At 41.5% G+C, this 22,198-nt stretch overlaps 1 protein-coding gene across 6 annotated transcripts in view; it reads right to left on the bottom strand.

Moving 5' to 3' along the window:
- LOC137347710 (DENN domain-containing protein 1A-like) overlaps window positions 1-22,198 on the bottom strand; it is a 623,024-nt gene that overhangs the window by 115,015 nt on the left and 485,811 nt on the right. The gene's annotated exons all lie outside the window — the stretch shown is intronic.

The raw sequence follows: 22,198 nt of genomic DNA, 5'->3' as shown, positions 1-22,198 counted from the left end.
AATACTGAAGATTTGTGCTGCAGAGCTAGTCGCGCACGTTCCTCCTGTTTACTACAAGAATATAAACGCCAAGCTGTTCCAGTATAGCTATAACACTGGCATTTACCAGACAATTTTGAAAATTGCCCAGGTTTGTCCTGTAGAGGCGTACTTTAGGTTGGGAAAACGAACCCGACCCGAACCACCGTGGACCCGAGCCTGACCCGGCCCGAGTCCCTCCGCTTTTGCCCCAAGCCCGACTCAACCCGACCCGAGCCCGACCCGGCCATGCCTTTACTTACCTCCCGACTCGGAGCCTCCACGAAGCTGCTGTGCATGCGTGATGATGTCATAATGACGTCTTTCACTCACTGCGCAGACTGAGTTTCGTCCCGGACTCCCAGCTCAGGTAAATTTTTTATTTTTAATACTTAACAGCACAGCACTGATCCTGCATGTCAGGCCCGACCCGACTTGAACGCAGCCTGACCCGACCCGAGCCCGAAAGCTGGAGCCTGAAGATGGGCCCAACCCGACCTGAACCCGACACATGTTGTCGGGTCCCGTTGGGTTCGGGTCGGGTAGCAGGCCTCTAATGTCCTGTGCACAAAAAGGAATATAAATCCAATCCGGCCAATTACCATCCCATCAGTCTACTCTAAATCATCAGCAAAGTGACGGAAGGGGTCGTCGACAGTGCTATGAAGTTGCACTTACTTAGCAATAACTTGGTCACCGATGCTCAGTTTGGGTTCCACCCGGGCCACTCAGCTCCTGACCTCATTACAGCCTTAGTCCAAACATGGACAAAAGAGCTGAACTTAAGAAGTGAGGTGAGAGTGATTGCTCTGGATATCAAGGCAGCATTTGACCAAGTGTAGTATCAAGCGGCCTTATCAAAACTGGAGTCAATGGGAATCAAGAGGAAAACCCTCCATTGGTTGGAGTCATACTTAGAACAAAGGAAGATGGTTGTGGGTGTTGGAGGTCAATCATCTCAGTCCCAGGACATCACTGCAGGAGTTCCTCAGGGTAGTGTCCTCGGTCCAACAGTCTTCAGCTGCTTCATGAATGATCTTCCCTCCAACATCGGATCAGAAGTGGGATGTTTGCACAATGTTCAGTACCATTCGCAATGCCTGATACTGAAGCAGTCCAAACCCACATGCAGCACAAGAAATGGAAGCAGGAACAGACCATATGGCTCTTCAAGCTGTAACTCCACTTTCCCGCCTGCTCGCCACATCCTTTGATTTAAGAGGGACCAAAAATCTGTCTATCCCAGCCTTAAATATATTCAACGATGGAGCATCCACAACCCTCTGGGGTAGAGGATTCCAGAGATTCACAACCCTTTGAGGGAAGTAATTTCTCCACATCTCAGTCTTAAATGATCGGCCCCTTATCCGGAGACTGTGCCCCCGCGTTTTAGATTCCCTGACCAGAGGAGACAATCTCTCATTTTCTACCCTATCCAGCCCCTTCAGAATCTTGTGTGTTTCAATGAGATGGCCTCTTCTAAACTCCAGAGAGTATAGGCTCAATTTACTCAACCACTCATCACAGGTCAACCCCCTCATCCCAGGGACCAATTTAGTGAAGCTTTGCTGTACTGCCTCCAATGCAAGTATATCCCTTCTTAAATGTGGAGACAAAAACTGCACACAGTACGTTAGATGTGGTCTCACCAAAACCCTGTACAATTGTAGCAAGACTTCTTTATTTCTGTAGTCCAAAAGCCCCTTGCAATAAAGGCTATTTGCCTTCCTAATTGCTTGTTGTACCTGCATGCTAACTTTCTGCATTCCTTGTACAAGCACACCCAAGTCTCATTGAACATCAACACTTACAAGTTTCACATCTAGAAAGATGCGAACACCATTCAGGCATAGGCTGATAAGTGGCAAGTAACATTCATGACACACAAGTGCCAGGCAATGACCATCACCAACAAGAGAGAATCTAACCATCTCTGCTGGACACTCAATGGCATTATTACTGCCACATCCCCCACCATCGACATCCTGGGGGTGACCATTGACCGGAAACTTAACTGCATCACTCTTATTACCAGTTAGCTGAGTTTATTTAATTCATCACAGATTGAATTGGAACTGATCTGTATGGTACAGTTATTAGTAAGCCATCAAATGAAGCTGTGGACGTTTATATCTCAATACTGAATAGATATTCAATAACTACATTGAAGTTATTGAATTCTTCAATGAGAGCCTTGTAATTCACAAGCTCAGAAGAATGCTTTAGCCTCTTGTATAAATACCTCATGGCACACACCACCAACTAAAAAAAAGTGAAAAGGAAATGAAACCATTTTATGACTTCAGTGTGTGTGTGTGTGTGTGTGTGTGTGTGTGTGTGTGTGTGTGTGTGTGTGTGTGTGTGTGTGTGTATGCTTTTTTATTTACAATATATACAAAGACTTTACAGAAAAGTGGTAACTCAGAATGATTCCCAGACACAAGATTCATCTGAGAGATCAGGTGACAATTACGAACAGCTTCACTCTTGGGTTTATCTGAACCCCTCCATGAGATTACGGCCTGGTGATCACTCTTGGGTATCCAGTATACTCTGTTCAATTTTTACAAAAGCTGTCTGAAAAGAAACTTGCAACAGAGTCATGTTGTGACTTGGTAGTTAAAGAGTTAAGGTGAGCAAATAATCACAGCACAATATTAGAAACCAGAATGCTAGATTTAAAATGATAAACTAAATGATAAATGGGTACTGCCAATGATGAACAGTGCTCACTTTCCCCATCCAGCACACTCCTCAAACAAAGGAAATCTCTGGGTTTGCAGGTGTAGGCATTAATTAAAGGGTAAAGACAGATCTACCTGGGCAAGGTATATTTTTTTCCCTCTTGTCCCACAGAAGAAACCACTCTGTGGAGAGTGGGAAAGCTCATTAATGAGGCTAATGAGGTGTAAAGGGTTAGAGTCTGGCATCAGCTGCAGCTTATCACAGCTAATGACTAAACTGTGTAATCTCTACCGTATAACAACAGCTGACCTGACTCTTGTGTGACTGACGTTGCTGAGGGTGGCTCAGACACCTGAGCACCTGACCACAAAGTCATTTGAACAACACAAAAACCTCTTAACCCTCTCAATGCCGACAGCATCAAGTAACTCATATTATCAGTTACAAATGACAAAAATATGTTCTTTACTTTAGATTGGTGCGCAGGGCACTTCATGCAGATTATTAACACAATGAGTTGAAACTAAAGTTTGATATTGCTGGTGCGGGTACTAATCACCCAGAGTGGGCATTTGCTTTTTATTTCTGAGCCTGAGCATAAGAGTACAGGGTATGGTGTATTAAAAATATTTGAGTTTTGTTTTAACAAAACCAGAGATGTAATTTTGTAAAGTATAAAATGTCAATCCACATCTGAATAAAAAGCAAACAGAAGAAGTAGTTAATACAGTTTTAGCCTCAGCACAAGTAATCAAACGCATTTAAATTCTGCAGATGTAATTCTGCGCTTAAAATAACTGAGAGGGTAAAGGGTGGGGAGAGGAGAGAATATGATTTGACATCAGAGTAGACATTCAGATTTAGTGCAGCAGTCATATTCACACATTTTCTGGCTGGTATAATGTTTCAGCCACCCTAAGGATATGGTACCAGACGCTCACAGCTGGTGCAAGTTCCGCTATATGCCAGGAAATGGCACATCTCTCTCACACACACCAACACTAAGTTAACAGCTTCAGTGGTAGATAATCTCAGATATTTCTTACACTGCTACTGGCCATGTTAACTTTTATATAATTTATAACTTCAACAAATTTTATAATTGAGAATAATTTGGAAAAGGTATAAAAATACAATTGAAGAGAACTGCATAAAGGTAGTCTATGCAAGGCACGCACTAAAAAGAGTTAAACAACTATGGAAACAGAAGCTAAATCACAAATTAAAAGGGGACAACAGATTATTACAGAAATACGAAAAAATCTTGAGGTTAATTTGTAAAATGGAAGAAAACCCCATAGACATTAGTATCATTTTTTCTTGACTGAAAAAAATCAATTGCTACAATAAACTTTGACTCCACTTTGATAATGCATCTAACAAATATTAAACATTTTCTTTTTCACTTAAGACAGTGGTTTTATTTCCGTTTAGGTTTATTACCCTTTTCTTTCTGATTTTTAACTCGTTACAGCTTTCCCAGACCTCTTATTGCTACACTATAGCCGACGATCAGAAGAGCCATGCCTCTGAGGGGGTTGAGTGGGGTTGGGGGTGGGGGGGAGGAATGGGGACAGTAGCCCTGTGCACTTGTACTCCCCCCATCAGATGAAGTAGTCTCAATACAAAGGGTGATCCTGTGGGGATAGTAACGGAGAATTAGTGAAAAATATCAACATAGTGGAATGGAGATTGAATGTCATGAGAAGGTGGAGTCTGAACTTGAGCGCTCTGAACAGGTGTCCTGTTTCTAATGCAAGTGCTACTGGGTGGCCCAACAAGCTCATGTAATGTTGCCGACACAGTTTTGTCTATTTCATGACTATAGAGACAGATAACCAGTCCAACAGGACTGTAGCATATTGGACATTTTTTAAACCACAGCCGCAATGTAATTTTTTGCCCTCTGAACAGCAGATCTTATACGAAGTATAGACTTGCTTCAATGGACCACGTAAATCACTGACCAACTTAAAATTTGCAGAAGCCTGTAGCCAGCAATGAATCCCCATCCCCACCATTTTCAGTCACATTGAAAGAGGCTCTACCTCTTAGCTTGTTTTCAATGGTTTTTGGTTATTAAACACAAGCGTGAGCGCTGGTAAACGGTAGCCCCCTGACATCACCATGAAGAAGTAGCAATTTTAATTCCATCATTTGTGCATTAAATATCTCAGAGCACGTTAAAACTTATACAAGGGGATTTGTTTTAGCTCCTCATGGCATCAGCCAGGAAAAGAGCCAGAAGACACTGGACAGGGCTCTGGAAAACAATGAGTTCTATTAATATCAGCTCATTTTTAATAACAAGCGCTTTGCTGGACACAGATTTATGAATATATTTGAGTCAATCAAGTACATGTGTGACACACACTTTGCATGTGTGAAACTTTCAAGTGTGACGTTTTCAAATGTGATACATTGAAGTGTGATGAATTTGCACTAGTCAAAACTTTTAAATAGATTTTGTAAAAAGTGGCTGAACAAAAATACTGATAGCTCAAAGTAGAAATATTTGATGAATATAAATGTACTTGATATATCTAAAATAAGATAGCTAAAGTGCAATAAACACTTTAAAGCACTTCAATCTAGTTCTAGGTCATAGTCACAAATGCAGCTGCAAGCTTTCTCCAAGGTGAATTTCTAGAATGTTTTTCCCAGCACATTAAAGCACTTGTAGTGTAATTCCTAACATATGGTCAGCAATAAAAGTACAGTCCAGCAAGTATTTAAATAATTAAACAGGATTCCTAACTCAGTGCTGGGAATGTGCTCTTTAAAACATTTCTGCAGGGAATACACTAATGTTTAGCATTCTCTCCCCCACAAAAAAACTACTAAACCACAAACCCTGCACCCCCACCACCCCCAATTCTCTCAGACCCCAAGACCTCTCCCCTGAACATACTTGATCCTTGCACACCATTGTTCTGTGGCTCCTTCTATAGTCCTAGGTGCATACAATCGCCTTCTAGTATTTCCAGATTATGCACATTCTTCCATAATGCTGTTAGAGCTCAGCAACTCGTCTGTTGTTCCCAAACCCCATCATCCATTACCTTGATGTTAAATTCCAGCAAGCTTGTTGTGGAGGGATGAAGCTGGAGCCTATCTTTACCGTGTCTGCTTACAAGTGTTTAAGTAAGACCCCAATTAACACCCTCCACCTACATATAATTAAACAACTGACACACAATTAACAGATTAACACTTGACATATTACTCCAAGATACTGTTACCCTGCCTCCCACTGTTTCCATTCCTGAAACAGCTCTGCCAATACATCCATACTCAACAGTTCACCTCCACAATACTCTCACATCCCAGGACTTCCCTATTTCCATTTCCAACATCCCAACACATCATTGCCAGTACATGAAACTCCTCTCTCGATATTCTGAATCCCATGGACCCAATTCTCCAATAGTCCCTCTGTTCTTACCACTATCCTATGAGCCCCTTCTGCTAGTTCCTAACCCCTAGACCACACTACCAAATGATTTTACATCCCTTTCCCTCAACCCTGGCACATGCTTCATAACTGCCTATAATGTGGAAGGTTTTCCCTGCCATATTTCTATGTATCTTATACTTTAAAAAAGGTAAGATAGAAAATTGAGTAAATAGGTAAATAATAATAAAGGCTACTCATTTACAATTTCCATAAAATATGGACATAATCGCATAAACTTTACCCGAAATTGCCACTAATATTCCTTTAATACTGTGTAATAAAAACTCAAATTCATATTCATTTACCATATATCAGTGATTGTGACCATTTTTCCATGATACATAGCAAAAAACAGTGTATGCTCTGATTCACAGAGAACAATGCCAGGGCTATACTCTCGTAGAATTAAACAAGTTAAAACTTCAGGTGAGAAAAGCATAGCCATCCTGTACCTTTTTGCAAATTGATCTTGGGACTAGGAAATAATTCATTTGAGCTTATGCAAGAAGAAATACTTAGAAAATGTCTGCCAAAGGTAGAAAGTATTATTCTTTGTAGAATTTTTTTAAAATAAATGCATGCTATTTAAAAATGTAGAATAGAGTGGGAATACGTGAACTTTTTATACATCACCAAAATGCAAAACTCTCTGTGATTTACATGCAGATTAAAGTATAGTAAGATGAGAAGGGGCTTTCTTCTGTTATGACAATGAAAGTAAATCAAAGAAATAGATTCAACATCAGTCATAACAAATATCAATTGATCTCCAACTAGTCTCCTGAATGTAAAATGTACAATGTTAATTATCCAGAAATAAATGTACGCGATCAGCACAATAATTAGAAGTTGCTTTTTGTTAGAATGTGATATACCTGGTATGTCCTGTCCACAAAAAGCAGGACAAGTCTAACCCGGCCAACTACCGCCCCATCAGTCTACTCTCAATCATCAGTAAAGTGATGGACGATGTCATCAACAGTGCCATCAAGCGGCACTTGCTTAGTAATAACCTGCTCAGTGACACTCAGTTTGGGCTCCGCCAGGGCCACTCAGCTCCTGACCTCATTACAGCCTTGGTTCAAACATGAACAAAAGAGCCGAACTCAAGAAGGGAGGTGAGAGCGACTGCCCTTGACATCAAGGCAGCATTTGACCGAGTAAGGCATCAAGGAGCCCTAGCAAAACTGAAGGCAATGGGAATCAGGGGGAAAACTCTCCGCTGGTTGGAGTGTTACTTAGCGTAAAGGAAGATGGTTATGGTTGTTGCAGGTCAATCATCTGAGCTCCAGGACATCACTGCAGGAGTTCCTCAAGGTAGTATCCTAGACCCCAACCATCCTCAGCTGCTTCATCAATGACCTTCCTTCAATTATAAGGTCAGAAGTAGGGATGTTCGCTGATGATTGCACAATGTTCAACACCATTCGAAACTCCTCAGATACTGAAGCAGTCCGTGTAGAAATGCAGCAAGACCTGGACAATATCCAGGCTTGGGCTGACAACTGGCAAGCAACATTCGCACCACGCAAGTGCCAGGCAATGACCATCTCCAACAAGAGAGAATCTAACCATCTCCCCATGACATTCAATAGCATTACCATCACGGGAGCCTCCACTAATAACATCCTAGGGGCTACCAACGACCAGAAACTGAACTGGAGTAGCCACATAAATACCGTGGCTACAAGAGCAAGTCAGAGGCTAGGAATCCTGCAGCAAGTAACTCACCTCCTTACTCCTCAAAGCCTGTCCACCATTTACAAGGCACAAGTCAGGAGTGTGATGGAATACTCTCCACTTGCCTGGATAGGTGCAGTTCCAACAACACTCAAGAAGCTCGACACCATCCAGGACAAAGCAGCCTGCTTGATTGGCACCCCATCCACAAACATTCACTCCCTCCAACACCGGCGCACAGTGGCAGCAGTGTGTACTGTCTACAAGATGCACTGCAGCAACGCACCAAGGCTCCACCTGCGACCTCTACCACCTAGAAAGACAAGGGCAGCAGATGCATGGGAACAGCACCACCTGCAAGTTCCCCTCCAAGTCACACACCATCCTGACTTGGAACTTTATTGCCATTCTTTCACTGTCACTGGGTCAAAATCCTGGAACTCCCTTCCAAACAGCACTGTGGGTGTACCTACCTCACATGCAGCGGTTCAAGACGACAGCTCATCACCACCTTCTCAAGGGCAATTAGGGATGGGCAATAAATGCTGGCTTAGCCAGCGACGCCTACATGCCATGAATACATTTTTTTAAAACCATGGTGTGGTCCAACTGCTTTATGTCCACACTTCTCCATTTGGTGAGTTAATGGTGCCCGGCTCAACTGGTATGGAGGGCTCTGAGCAGAGGAAAGGTGCTTCTTTATAGGGAGGGTGGGTGACTTGATCAATTGTGATCTACTGGCAATGTTGGCAGGGCTTTAGGAGTTTAGTGCTAGCCCTGTTGGTGGGATTAAAAGAGGTCTGCAGGAGGCCACTTTAGGGACACAGGAGAATAGACTCCTCACCATCCCCCCCATCCCACCCCCGACCAACAAACTTAGAGAATTCTGGTCAGGAGACTGGGAAAGTTGAGGGCAGGGGAGGTCCAAAGTTAAGGGGCACAGAAAAGTATTTCTGCACCCGCTGACCCACAAGGAAATCTGTAAAAAAGTTAAAGTTGGTCATACTGGACTTCGTCCGGCCCTGGCTGCTATTCCCAGAAAACTTGGCCTGGCACAGAAGACACCCCTGTACCCCTGCAGGCCTCAGGCTAAAGTAGCAGATCCAGCTCTGTTGATGTAGATGTACTTGCCACCTGCAATGTAAAATTGCAGTCTGCCAGATCGGGGCAGGAAGCAAGTTCCTATTTCATTCCAAAATCGATCCGTCTGAGAGTGTGGGATTTAAAAGAGGCGGAGACAAACTTACGAAGTGTTGAAATGAAAGACCACTAAGAATGGCCAATTGGCTGAACGTTAAATTGCACACATAATTAACATACTTATACTTTGCACACAGATTAAATATTCTGTTTACGTGATAGCTACGTGGTGTGCTGTGTTTGGTCTCAGTCTCATATGGGTTACATCAGATCAAAAATTTTACAGCTGTATTAAAAAGTAACATAATTTTTGCTTCAAATTAAACATCAAGCTCTTTAAATTATATCAACATGAATAAATTCATTATTTTGTTAACAAGGTAGAGCTGTGTGGCAATCTTGTTTTTAATACAATTACTATATGTTAAATATAAACAATTCTATTGACCTGAATGGTTTCTAACATGTTAGAATCAAAAACTGGGAATCTCAAATTTGGGTCACTACAGTTCCTCCATATAAAGGTGAAACGGTACAATTGAAAGGTTTACATATTATATTCATAAAAAAGCAACAAATCATGACAAATTGAACAATGCCGATTACCTGGAATGCTTCCAAACAGAAAAGAATTCCATTGAAACAAATTAACAAACAGCAAGCTGGCAGAAATACCATCAATGGAAAATCAACAATTACAGCCAATAAACCCACTGGCAAGGAGATGACGGGAAACTAGTGAAATTGCTCAGAATATTTTTTCGAAGTGCCTTGCATTGTCATTTTATTTTCAAGATAACCTGAAGATACAGTGATAAACTGAAATTTTCTAAGCTAATAAACAGATAAAAACTACACAATTCACCACGGAAATCAAATTTAGTCTGTGCATGTGCAATTGAGATCTATTTTTCATTTTCCCCCCCATTTTCATATCACAGCAAATAATTTCCTATTTTTATTTAAATGAGGATTGTTTGACTTTTCCTTACTATTTCTATTGAATACTAATGCACATTAACATTTGTATGCATGGAAGTAGTCTCAAGTAAACACTCAAAGCCCCATCCTATCTATTTGCAATGTAGGAGCAGGAGAAGGCCATTCAGCACCTTGGGCCTGTTCTGCCATTCAGTTAGATCATGGCTTATCTGTACCTCAACTCCACTTACCCATCTTTAATCCATCTCTTGATACCCTTACGTAATAAACTGTTGATCTCAGTTTTGAAAATTTCAATTAACCCAGCATCCACAGCCTTTGTGGGGAGAAATTCCAGATTTTCTGTACTTGTATAAAAAAGTGCTTCCCGATTTCATGGCTGAATGGCCTAGTTCCAATTTTACGATTATCTATCCTTGTTCTGCATTCCCCCACCACAGGAAATAGCTTCTCTGTATCTACGTTATTCTGTTCTTTTATAATTTTTAACACCTCAATTAAATCACCCCTCAACAATCTGAACTCAAGGGAATATAAGCCAGGTTTATGCAACCTGCCCTCATAGTTTAACCCTTTAAGCCCAGATATCATTCTGATGAATCTGTGCTGTACCTCCTTCAAGGCCAATATATCCTTTCTAAGGTGTGATGTCCAAAACTGAACGCAGTACTTCAGATATTGGTCTGACCAAGCCTCTGTGCAAATGAAGCACAACTTCTTACCCCATTGTATTCCAACCTGCTTGTGATAAAGGCCAAAACTTTTGTCATTTAATCTCTCCTGCCCTCCACCCTATCACAGACATTCCCTTTTTTTCCCCATCCTCCCCCTTTCACTAGCTCAAATCCTATCACATTTCTAACTTTTCCCAGTAATGATTAACCTGAAATGTTAATTCTGTTTCTCTCTCCACAGATGCTGCCAAACCGACTGAGTTTTTCCCACATTTTCTGTTTTTATCTAAAAAAAATGACACCAAGCCTATGATTGTGACATTAGGACAGTATTTCTTACATACAGAAACACATCTCAACCTATTTACAGGATGGAGAAAAAAAACAGCCTATTACATTTCTAGGTTTTGGCTCCAGTTCCCAACCTCACTGCTCATTACTTCCAGCTGGTGGTGCTGGGAAGTGAGTCTAACCGCAAAATGTCATGTTTCCACATTCTTGAAAATGCCAAAAATATGACAGTCTGATGAAGAGGCCAGCCACTGTGTGATAAGTTTTTTTGAAAAAATGCTTTTACTTAGAGATATATTGTCTCTTAAATTAGGCATGGGTGGGGGTGGAAGATGATATTTTTCCTTGAACGCATGGGAATAAGGCCATTGCGCACCCTCAGCCTGAAATATTCTTTCAACAAGTTCTTTGCAAGGATATATTAATAACCTGCAGATTACTATGGAAGTATTTCAGTACCAAATTAATCAGATAAACATTTTAAAAAAGGTCAGAGAATATTATATTCATTTGGACATGTCTGAAAGGGCTTGATAGATAAAAACAGATCAGTGAGAAAATGGATAAATTAACATGCCAGTGAAAATTAGATTTGCTATAACTGACATTTATATTACATTCACAGTAATATTTTTACTATGCACAGTTTCAGAAATATTAGCAAATTATAAGCATCATCACTCTCTTCAGTTTCAAAGAGCCGCACAGACACGATGGTCTGAATCACTTCCTTCTGTGTTGTCTGATTCAATGATTCTCAGCACTGTGGAGCTATGATCTTGCAAGGAATCTTTCCAAACCATATAGGTCCTTTAATATTTCTTGAGCTCACGGTTTCTTATGCACTGTATTGCAAAGTTACAGAAAATAGTTTTCTCAATGTTGCAAGAGAAAATTTGCATATTTACTAAGCTGCAAATTATGGCTGGAATTTTATGCCCCCCAGAGAGTGAGAAGGTGGTGGTGGGGGAGTAATATGGAGCGGGAGCAGAAGGCTCAGGGGCCCTTCCTGACCCGCTCCCGTCACCAGTTTACACAGGGCGGCGGCAGCTAAAAATGGCCCGCCCGCCCCAGGTCAATCAAGGTCCTTAAGGGCCTCCGCCCGCCGCCATGGGGATTTTAACTGTTGCTGGTCGGGTGGCCAGGCCCAAGAAAAGCTGCCTGTTAAAAGCAGACAGTTCTCTGATGGCCTGGGTAGGGGGGCCCTCATGATTGGGCAGTCGATGGACAGCTCCCGTCCGCCAAGGGTAAAATGCCAGCCTATTCTTTTTTATTCTTTTTTGGGATGTGGGCATCACTGGCAAGGCCAGCAGTTGTTTGCTCATCCCTAATTGCCCTGGACAACTGAGAGGCTTGCGAGGCCATTTCAGAGGGGAGTTAAGAGTCAACCACATTGTTGTGGGTCTGGAGTCACATGTAGGCCAGACCGGATAAGGAAAGCAGATTTCCTTCCCTAAAGGACATTAGTGAACCAGATGACTTTTTACAACAATCAATGATAGTTTCATGAGTCTAATTTACAATTCCGGAATTTTTAAAATTACAATTAAATTTAAATTCCACCAGCTGCCGTGGTGGGATTTGAACCCGTGTCCCTGTGGCATTAGCCCGGTCTCTGGATTACTAGTCCAGTAACATTACTACAATGCCACCCTCTGCCCAACTATATTCAGTATTTATGATTAAAATATGGTTTGCCTTTTGCTTTTCCAATTTAACCTACAGCTTTCTATTCATTGGTAAGGGCTGTTGTATAAATTCTAATTGTTTGTTACCAATGTACATTCTAGTAATTAGCTGTCAAAGATTTAGGGCTGCAACTTAACGGGCTGCATTTTACAGAATCCCCGATGACGGAGGGCGGAGCCAGAAAATGCCTCCAGGAGAGGCCTGCGATGGACCTCAATGCTGGGAAGGCCTGGCCCCGTATTGCCGGCAGCGGGGAAGTCTCGTGGCAGTCCCCTGCCACTTGGCGATGGGAACCCATTTAAAATATGCTAATTAATGTAAATAAAGGAATTGATTACTGTTGCGCTCCCGCCGTCCATCCCAGAACGATATTGGTGCCGGCGGCCGGCACTCCTGTGCTTTCGGATTCCCAAGGCTGAAACTGGTGGTGGGGGAGCAGGTAAGTTTTTCAGTGCGTGGGGTAGGGGGGAGCGGCATCAGAGTCATTTCATTGGTGTAGGGGATGGTGGGAAGGGGTAAAGTTTAAAGCTTATGAACTTTGGGGTGGGAAAGGTCAGGTGCACAAGTATTTTGAGGGGAGAGGTCAATAAATTAAATGTATGGTTGCTGGGGGGGAGGGTGGGAGAGGGGCAAGATCAATTAGTTTAATTTTTAAAAATCCATTCTCCTTTAAAAAGTTAAATGTAACGATCGGGCTCGAAGCCCTTTAAAAACGGTGTCAGTGACTGTGCAAAGGCAGCTGACGCCATTGTCAGGGACAAACTGCCTGCCCCCTCCACGTCATCGGCCGGGGAGGGGGGGGGTGGTGGGGTTGGTGGGCGGTCTGCCCCGGCCATTTAATTGAGCCGCCGCATTTAATACCACTGCAGCTCCACGACGTGCCGTTCGCGTAGGTGGACCACCATTATTTACGTTCGCTGCCGATTTCAGCAGCGGGAATGTAAAATGCAGCCCAACGTGTCTGTTCATATCATTGATGAAATACAATCTGTTCAAATGTCTTGAAAGTGTATTTATAAATGTATGAAATAGAAGGGCTAGAGACAGTGAGCAAAGGCTGATCTGAACTGATGCTGTGATCTTTTGCATTAATCTATTAATGTAAGAGGTCTTCGTTATTATTATGGATTTTATACAACCATTAAAGGAAATAGCACTGATGCAAATATATCTGATGGACAAGGAAACTCTGTGAAGCCACATGAGTGAGCTGTACATAATAATTTTACAGTCCAGTGTTTATACATTTAGACATCCAGCTCAAGACCTGAAGAAATATATTGCAAATATCAGTAACTTCTGGAGGACACAATATGCCCATATACACATGATGAAATATAGAGGATGCACAGGGGACTCCTAAGAGGCTGCAATACTGAATGCAGGGCTCATGGAGGCTCTAGAGGTAAGGTGAAGCACGACCATGGAATGCTTTGAACACAGGGATGAGAATTTGAAATCAATACTGTTGGGGGGTTGAGATAGGGAGCCAGTGGGGATTGGTGAGGACAAGTGATATATATGACAAAGTACACGATAGTTTGTTTGTATAGGGAAAGCTGATGAAGAAATCTTTGGGAAAACTGAGCATCAAGGGAATAAAAGCATACTTGAGGGCTACAAGACTAGTGGGAGACCTGATCGAAGACAAGGTTGAAGTATGCAGGCTCTACTTTAGATGTCTGAGAGAGTTTGGAGCAGGAATACAGACACAGAAGGACTAAGAGGGCAAGCTTAGATTATCAAGCCAGTGAGCTGAATATTCATTACTGAAGAGAGAACGTAATTCTTAGAGTGGAAATGAGTGGGCAACATCACGGCAATATTTTCCAAAGTTGACTTGGTTTGCCCTGTGCTTGACAGCAAACCATTTGTGAATTCCACTATCGAGTTCTATCTGTATTTGCAGTAATTCAGTTGCCAGTTGAGGAGAAAATGAACAATTTTCTAGATGAGAATGATGTCAGCAAAAAGAATACTGTTTATGACATCCACCAGATTGTCACTGAAGATGAGAAACAGAATGGGGCTAACAGTGCCTATTTGAGTTACTAGTAGAAAAAGACTAACATTCATTTACCATCACCCAATTCTTGTAGCATAGATCAGTTCAACAGCAAAAATGCCATAAGAAGCCACATTTTTAACAAGGCCAGGATGTCAATGCCTCCACACTGTTAAGCACATCAAGAAAATCATTCCATATCTGGATCATGTGATCAACATCACAAGCCAACTAAATTGCTTTCATCTATGAACAGGAAAACTCAAACTATTTTTAAAAATGAAAGGAGTTCAAGAACAATCTGTGAACAGAAGCGCTGCAAAATGCGCTAAACTGGCTGTCATCTTCATAGACAGAAAATAACTTTCCAACGATTCAGTGCGACCAAGACAACCTAAAATTCTATAGATAGCCACATAGAGGAAGGATGAAAAAGAATTCTTATGTGGTAGTCTGTGGTAGGTGAAACACACACACTATCTCAGGTACAAACCTTTCAGTGATTCTTAGTTCCAAATATATAATTAAATATCTTGCATAAGGTGCACATCTTCTGTTCACAAACCTTTTTATTTTGAATCACTCTTTTCTGTCAACATTTACCACTGTAACATTTCCATTTCCATTCAACTTTGCTGTCTCAATTGATACTGTTGCAAGCTCTGGCTCTGTGGAACGGGTCTTTGAAATACTTAGTATTACACTGGCCCAGATTTTGCGTCAGTGGTGAAGGAACAGCATTTGCTGATCACCTCAATACCAGCTGCCCAAGGTTTGATGAGCTTTTGAGTGCAGATTTCCTGTATTTGGGCATCTGATCCAACGCACCACCATCTACTGTGGCATCTGTGAGCAAGACAAGGAACAACGAGGCTCTTCAAACAATCAAACTGAAGACATGCAGGACTGGATTTTCCCTAAGGGGGCAGGAAGGGGGCAGGAAACAGAAGTCGGGACTGTTTCTGGGTCCTGACCCCACCCCAAGGGAGGAAAACAGTCACTCACTGGGATTTTCACTGAGCCCCCCCCCCCCCCCCACCTAATTGGCATGGGGACAGGTTCCCTGTCCAAGTAAGGGCAGCAGACCAGCTCTTGAAGCTGGAGGGCCAGAGATCTTCTAGCCTGACAGAAGCAGCAGGTTGTGATGGCAGGTAAGTAACAGAGATGGCACTTTAACATGGAAGTGCCCTCTCACCAACTTTTTTAAAACTGTAATTAAAAAAAGGTTCCTGCAGCCAGGTTACCACTGGGGGGGCAGGGGTCAGGCGCTCCTCTACAGGGTGGCCATGCGGCTGCTCTTGCACTCAGGTAGGCAGGGAGTGTCTCTAGGTCTCCATGGAGGGCTGGCGCCCCAGCCTGCCACCAGGTGCCTGCCTCCAAGCATCTAAACTGGTCCCTGCCAGTGTGGGAAACTGGAGGCTGACTGGAAAATTCCAGTCAACCTTCTTTAATCGCACTTAACGAGGCTCTTAACTAGCCTAATTGTCTACCCGCATGCGGGAGTGAGTAGCCCTGCTGATCCCGATCCCGCCTCCACTAAAGTGGCTGGCACCAGAAACCGCGTCAGGAAACTGGCACGTTAGCCAGCACCATTATTTTTGGACATGTCCGCCTATATTCCTGCCCCTGGCGGGGCCTGAAAATCCAGTCTGCAGTGTCCAATCCTGGAAGTATAATGCAGGAAATATAAATTAGATTTAAATGATGTACAGAAAGTGAAATGAAGATTGAGAAATACATATGGGATTGAGAGCGAGAGATAAAAGACAGAAAAAGTAAAAAAAAAAATTAAAAATTAAAAAAATTATTGTTGGAGATTTTTCTTCTGAGGGAATGAGATTCTACACTTAAATAAAATAATTTTTCAGGGCCAGAGAGGTTGTTCAGCAGCAAATATCACCGTTAAAAACTCACTTACTCCTGATGCACCATTCCTAACTTTTTCAGCTGTCTTTAGTGCAAAATTAACTGCCAACAATTTCAAGCCGTTGCAGTCATTTCAATGTTGAGTCTATTGGCGAGGACTGCAACAGCACACCTTGTGGATAAGCAGGGTATCTAACGGCAACTTCTGGAATTCCATGTATAACAGAGCACGCGAAGCCAGCAGAAGATAGCCTCACCATTATATTGCGGCAAAATCTGGGCTGATGTTTTCACTTGCAACAGAAACCAAAGCGTGGGGCCATAAATATATGATAGCCATTAACAAATTCAATAGGGAATTCAGGAGAAACCTCTTTACCCAGAGAGCAGTTAGAATGTGGAAATTCCTACCACAAAGATTGGTTGAGGTGACTAGCATAGATGCAATTAAGAAGCTAGATTGAAGGAGAAAGGACAAGGACAATATGCTGATGGGATTAGATGAAGAAGAGTAGGTGAAGCATAAACACCGGCATGGGGCCTGTTAGACAGGATGGCCTATTTCTGCACTGCAGATGCTGATATCTTTCCCAACTCTGTCATCATCTTGTGTATATATAAAAAGACTTGTATTCATAACCTGACTGTTGGAAGTGTTATGGCCATTTACTATATATATATATGTGCACGTGTAAACTGGCAATCAACAAAGTTGTCTTCAGTACCAAAACTGTATCCATTTTGGAGATCTCGTTCAATAAAGATGATCAGATGACATTTACTAAAGGATTCATAAGACTGAGGGCTTTGAAGCGATCTCAATTTTCTGATCTTTTTCATAAAGCAGAACATCTGCAGGAACAGATGTCATAAATCGAATAAAGGAAAGTTGAAATGGCAAATAAGCCATGACAGAGTCCAGGATGCTTTTTGTGATCTCATAACCAAAAGGTCAAACCATTTAGGCTTTACTGCTCTATGCAGCTTATCTCACAAGTTTCCATGAAATAGTATTAAATTCTTCCCACTCAACCTAGATTTTAGACTTTCCTTGGTCAATATCTAAATCATTAGCCTGAGAAGAAATTCCCCACCCAGTCAAATTAACAGACATATATTAGAGAATCAGGGATAATGAAACCAATCTAACATATCTGTGTTTCTAACAAAGTTACTGTTTGACCCTGTCCTTGGAAGGTGCATAGGTAATTAACAATGAGAAGATAAGCATGAAATCCTTTGCAATGGAAACATAAGAAATAAACACCATTCACCACTAGCTGCTCAGCTAATCAAAAACAAAAGAAAAACCTATATTTATATGGTGCCTTTAACATCCCAAGGCACTTTACAGGAGCATTATAAAACAAAGTAAGACACCGAGCCACAAAAGGAGATATTAGGTTAGATGACCAAAAGCTTGGTCAAAGAGGTAGGTTTTACAGGATTCATTCAGCTAGATCATGGCTGATCTGTATCTCAACTCTATTTACCCAACTTTACCCATATCCCTCAATATCCTTGACGAACAAAAATCTATCAACAAAATAAATATGGGTAGGTCTTGTTAACAAATGTTGAGAACATCCTCAGGGTTAAGATAACTACAGTTTACAGGAATATTCTATGTTTGTCCACTTCCCCAGATTGGAACGTGGAAATAGGTATTTGACTCAGTCGTCAACTATTATTCTGGAAACCTCATTTTGTAATGTTTCTGCTGGTAGCAGCAGCATCAATTCTTTGAGCAGGAAATATGTGGATAATAATGTGGCATTGTTTCTAACAGGATATATTTTCTTTTGTGGAATAAGTAGTTAAATACACATTTATTAACATTGCTTTTCACCCACTAAAAAAATCCTGGAAATGTGTGGTTTTGAAATGTATGTTTCCTGAGAAGCCAAACTTATTAGTGATAATAAAAATGAATCACAATGCATCTGTAATAATGATCCTGTTAACAATTCTAAAAGAGCAGACAAATCGCATAAACAGCATTAAAGTTTAATATTTCATTCATATAACTCAGGAGCGCACAAAGATTCACCCATGCTGCCAAAACTCTGCCACCTCCAGCCCACTGCCATCAAATTGAAAGACAACTTGCATTCATAGAAAGCCTTCAAAGGTAGAAAATCATCCCAAGGTATTTCACCGAAGCCTGTCAGACAGAAATAGATGCTGAGAAACAGGAGGCGATATTAGGAGGGATGAATAAAAGCTTGGTTAAAGAATTATGGTTTAAGGATGGTCTAAAAGGGAGAGGGAGAGGTTTGTGTGGGGGAGAATTTCCAGAGCTTAGTGCCTAGATAGTTGAAGGCATGACAGCCACTCATGGAATGAAGGAGTGTGGGGTGAGGGTGCACAAGAGACGAGAATTGTAGGAGCGCTTAGTTCTATCGAGTTGTAGGGCTGGAAGAGGTGAGAGATATGGAGCAGGGAGGCCATGAAAGCTTTTAAACAGAAGAATGAGAATTGCAGATTTGAAACACTGGGGAACCGGGAGCTGATATAGGTCAGCAAGGACAAGGAAGATTGGTGAACAGAACCTGATGCGGGATAGGATACAGGCAGTCGAGGTTTGGATGAGCTGGTTTACGCAGGTTGCAGGATTGAAGGTTAGCCAGGAGAACATTGGACTAGTCAAGCTTGGAGGTGACCAAGGCATAGATGAGGGCTTCAACAGCAAATGGGTGCAGGCAGGGGTCGATTTGGACAATGCTACAGAGGTGGATGCAGGCAGTCTTTGTGATGGAAAGGATATGGAGTCGTGAGGTTAGCTTACAGTAAAATAGGACACCAAGTTTGCAATCAGTCTGGTTCAACTTGACACTGACCAGGAAGGGGGATTGAATTAGTGGCAAGGATCAAAAACAATGGGTTGGTCTTTCCACTGTTTAACTGGAGAACGTTGCAGCTCATCCAGGACTGTATATCAGAGAAGTAGTCTGACAACAGAGGGACAGTGAAAGGACTGAGAGAGATGATACAGTGGTAGACAACTGCTGTAGCAATTTCCTTGAAAGGCAGCCAAATATGTTCTAGCAAGGTGTGTGTCAATGCCATGTCATAGAAATATATATTGTCAGCATACATGTGGGACCTGAACCCATGCCTTTGGATAATGTAACCAAGGGGCAACATATTGATGAGGAAGGAAAGGCAAAACATAGATGTGTGAAAAACTTCAGAGGTAATGGGGCAGGGACAGGAAGAAAAGCCATTGGTAAAGATTCGCTGGCTAGATAAGAGTAGAACCAAGCGATGGCAATCCCACTGAGTTACACAACAAAAGAGACATGCTGGAGAAGGATGGTATGGTTGACTGTGTCAAAGCCTGCAGAGACATTGAGAAATTTAAGAGAGTGTGCCATGATAAATCACAGAGGATGCCATTATTAGAGCTATTTAAGTGTTGTGCAGAGGCAGAAACCTAACTGGACAGATACAGCCATGGAGTTGTGGGAAAGGTGGGCATGAATTTGAGAGGCAACAATATGTTCAAGTACTTTTGAAGTGGAAAGTAAATTTGGAGATGTGTCAATAGTTTATAAAGGCAGAGGGAGCAATGGTGCTTTTTTGAGAAGAGGCTAATGATTATTGTTTTTAAAAATGAGTAACAGTACCTGAAGAGAGAGAGAGCTATTTACTGCATTTACAATGACTGGGGAGAATTAAGTTTGTTCAGGACTAGAGTGGGAAGAACCTTGAAGGACCCACAGCTTGGTGGTAAGGGGAAATGCAGCTGAACGGATGGTCTCAATCTTAGTCACAAAGAAGTCTATAAGTGTCTCGTGCTTATTTTTGGAGGTGAGAATGAGATGAGGTGAGAGTGCAATCGGAAGTGAAATTTTGAAAAATGGGGCCAGTCAGTCAACATTGAGACTATTTAAATGAAGAAAATAACAGAAAGCTCATATAGCAAAGAACTGATTAGCAGCCCAAAAAGATCACGGGTTTCTTGTGTGCTGACTGATTCTAGCCAGGGTGGTGGGTAGGGACAGTTGACCTCAGTGCCCCTAGGTAAATCAACTAGGGTTCCCATTCCTGCTTTCGAAACACTTTTGCTGAAAGTGAGAATGTGTTGATTACAAGCAAGGACAGAATTGCACTTGGCTGTAAAGCTTCTCCTGTAAAGTAGCAATTCTCACTGTCAGATTACATGCATGAATAATGGATATCTAGGCAAAGTGACTGGTGCTCATGTAGTGGGGGTGGTGGAGAGGGGGAGGGAGAAAATGGAAAAGTACGTGGTCTGGGTAGGGGACATGTGTGACCGTAACAAGAAAGCATCTTAAAGAGAAAGTTTCTGCATATGTTAATATAATAAAGATGTATTTTGAAGAGAATGCTGTACAGCATCAGTTATAAAGTACAGAACTACCTAATTTTTGAAGGGCTACTGCACAAACTGCTCTCAGGTAGCCTAGTAGTTCCTCATTTCTATGACTTGGCAATGACATGCACCTTGCTGGAACATATTTGGCTGCCTTCCAAGGAAATTGCTACAGCAATTGTCTACTGCAGTTGGAGCAAGAATGGTAGGTAGATGCTGTAAGAAAAGGAACAATTGAATCTTAAAAGTTCGTATTCATGGGGAATTTCAGTCTTATCCAGATGGGTTCTTTATTGATAAATTTCCTTTTGCACTGAAACTATATGGATCAATTATATCCTTAAGACTGCAACGATTTACATAACCTTGTAATTCAGGTAATAAAATGCACAAGTTAGACACGGAAACATTTTCATACCTTCCATACATTGAAGAATGAGGGAAAATATCAAATCTATCTTAAATTGTTAGCAAGTAGAAAGCAATGATCCAAATTTTCTTAAGCTGTACAGCAGATGTGAGAACAGACAAAGCTAGTCATTATTTATTTTGCACTATACCCTTCTGCACCACCTGGTCTGACATTAAGACTCAAACCCAAACATCCCTTGGGTATTTTCATTATATCATTAACTCCTAAATCCAAGCTGGACCTCACCTATGTAGCCACAGATGGACTCTGAATAAATCTTGACTAATCACCTGTGTAATTCTAGCAAATTACCATCACTCCCATCATTAAACCCTTTTAATACAAAGCACTGTTCAGGTGTTGCATATTGTCTCATCGCATTAACAAACTGTCACAGTGGCATAAAAAGAATGATCTAATATCCTTGCTTTTATAATAAAGGGGCCAAAAGTTCACTTGCAGTGGCTGAAGTTCTATGAAAATTATGGATGACCTAACATCTCTGCTTACATTTTCAGAAACACAAGCAACCTGGACTGTGTATTTTGGCTAAATTCGTACTACACTATATAGAAAGATGCAGTGTAATTATACAGTACTGGACATCTAGGATATTGTTTACTTTTAATACCCAATTATTTAAAAAAGTAAATGAGCATAGCCAACACATTTTGTGTTATTGAACATAAATAAGCTCTTTTACTACCTTCTTTTACCAAATCATTGTGGCTATACAGAAACTAATTTTAGGCCACTGTTGAACACATTTGTTTAAACTAGTTAATGCTCGTCTGTCCTACCATATTTCTGTCACATTTAATTACAGGAAAAATCAGCAGCAAAGTTTATGTGTTGCATTTGCAGTTGATTGTCTACTTGTAATTTTTCTTCTGACTGATAAGAGTTGGATGCAAATTTCTTCATTTTCATAAACAGAAACTGAAGAGCCTGGGAGCATATGAATCAAATGGATAGAAAGGTTATTATTGAGGAAGTGCTA

The sequence above is a fragment of the Heterodontus francisci genome, chromosome 32, assembly GCF_036365525.1.
Source record: "Heterodontus francisci isolate sHetFra1 chromosome 32, sHetFra1.hap1, whole genome shotgun sequence".
Taxonomy (NCBI): Eukaryota; Metazoa; Chordata; class Chondrichthyes; order Heterodontiformes; family Heterodontidae; genus Heterodontus; species Heterodontus francisci.
Note: the sequence above shows the minus strand (reverse complement) of the source record. Positions and strands in the feature narration are given on the sequence as shown.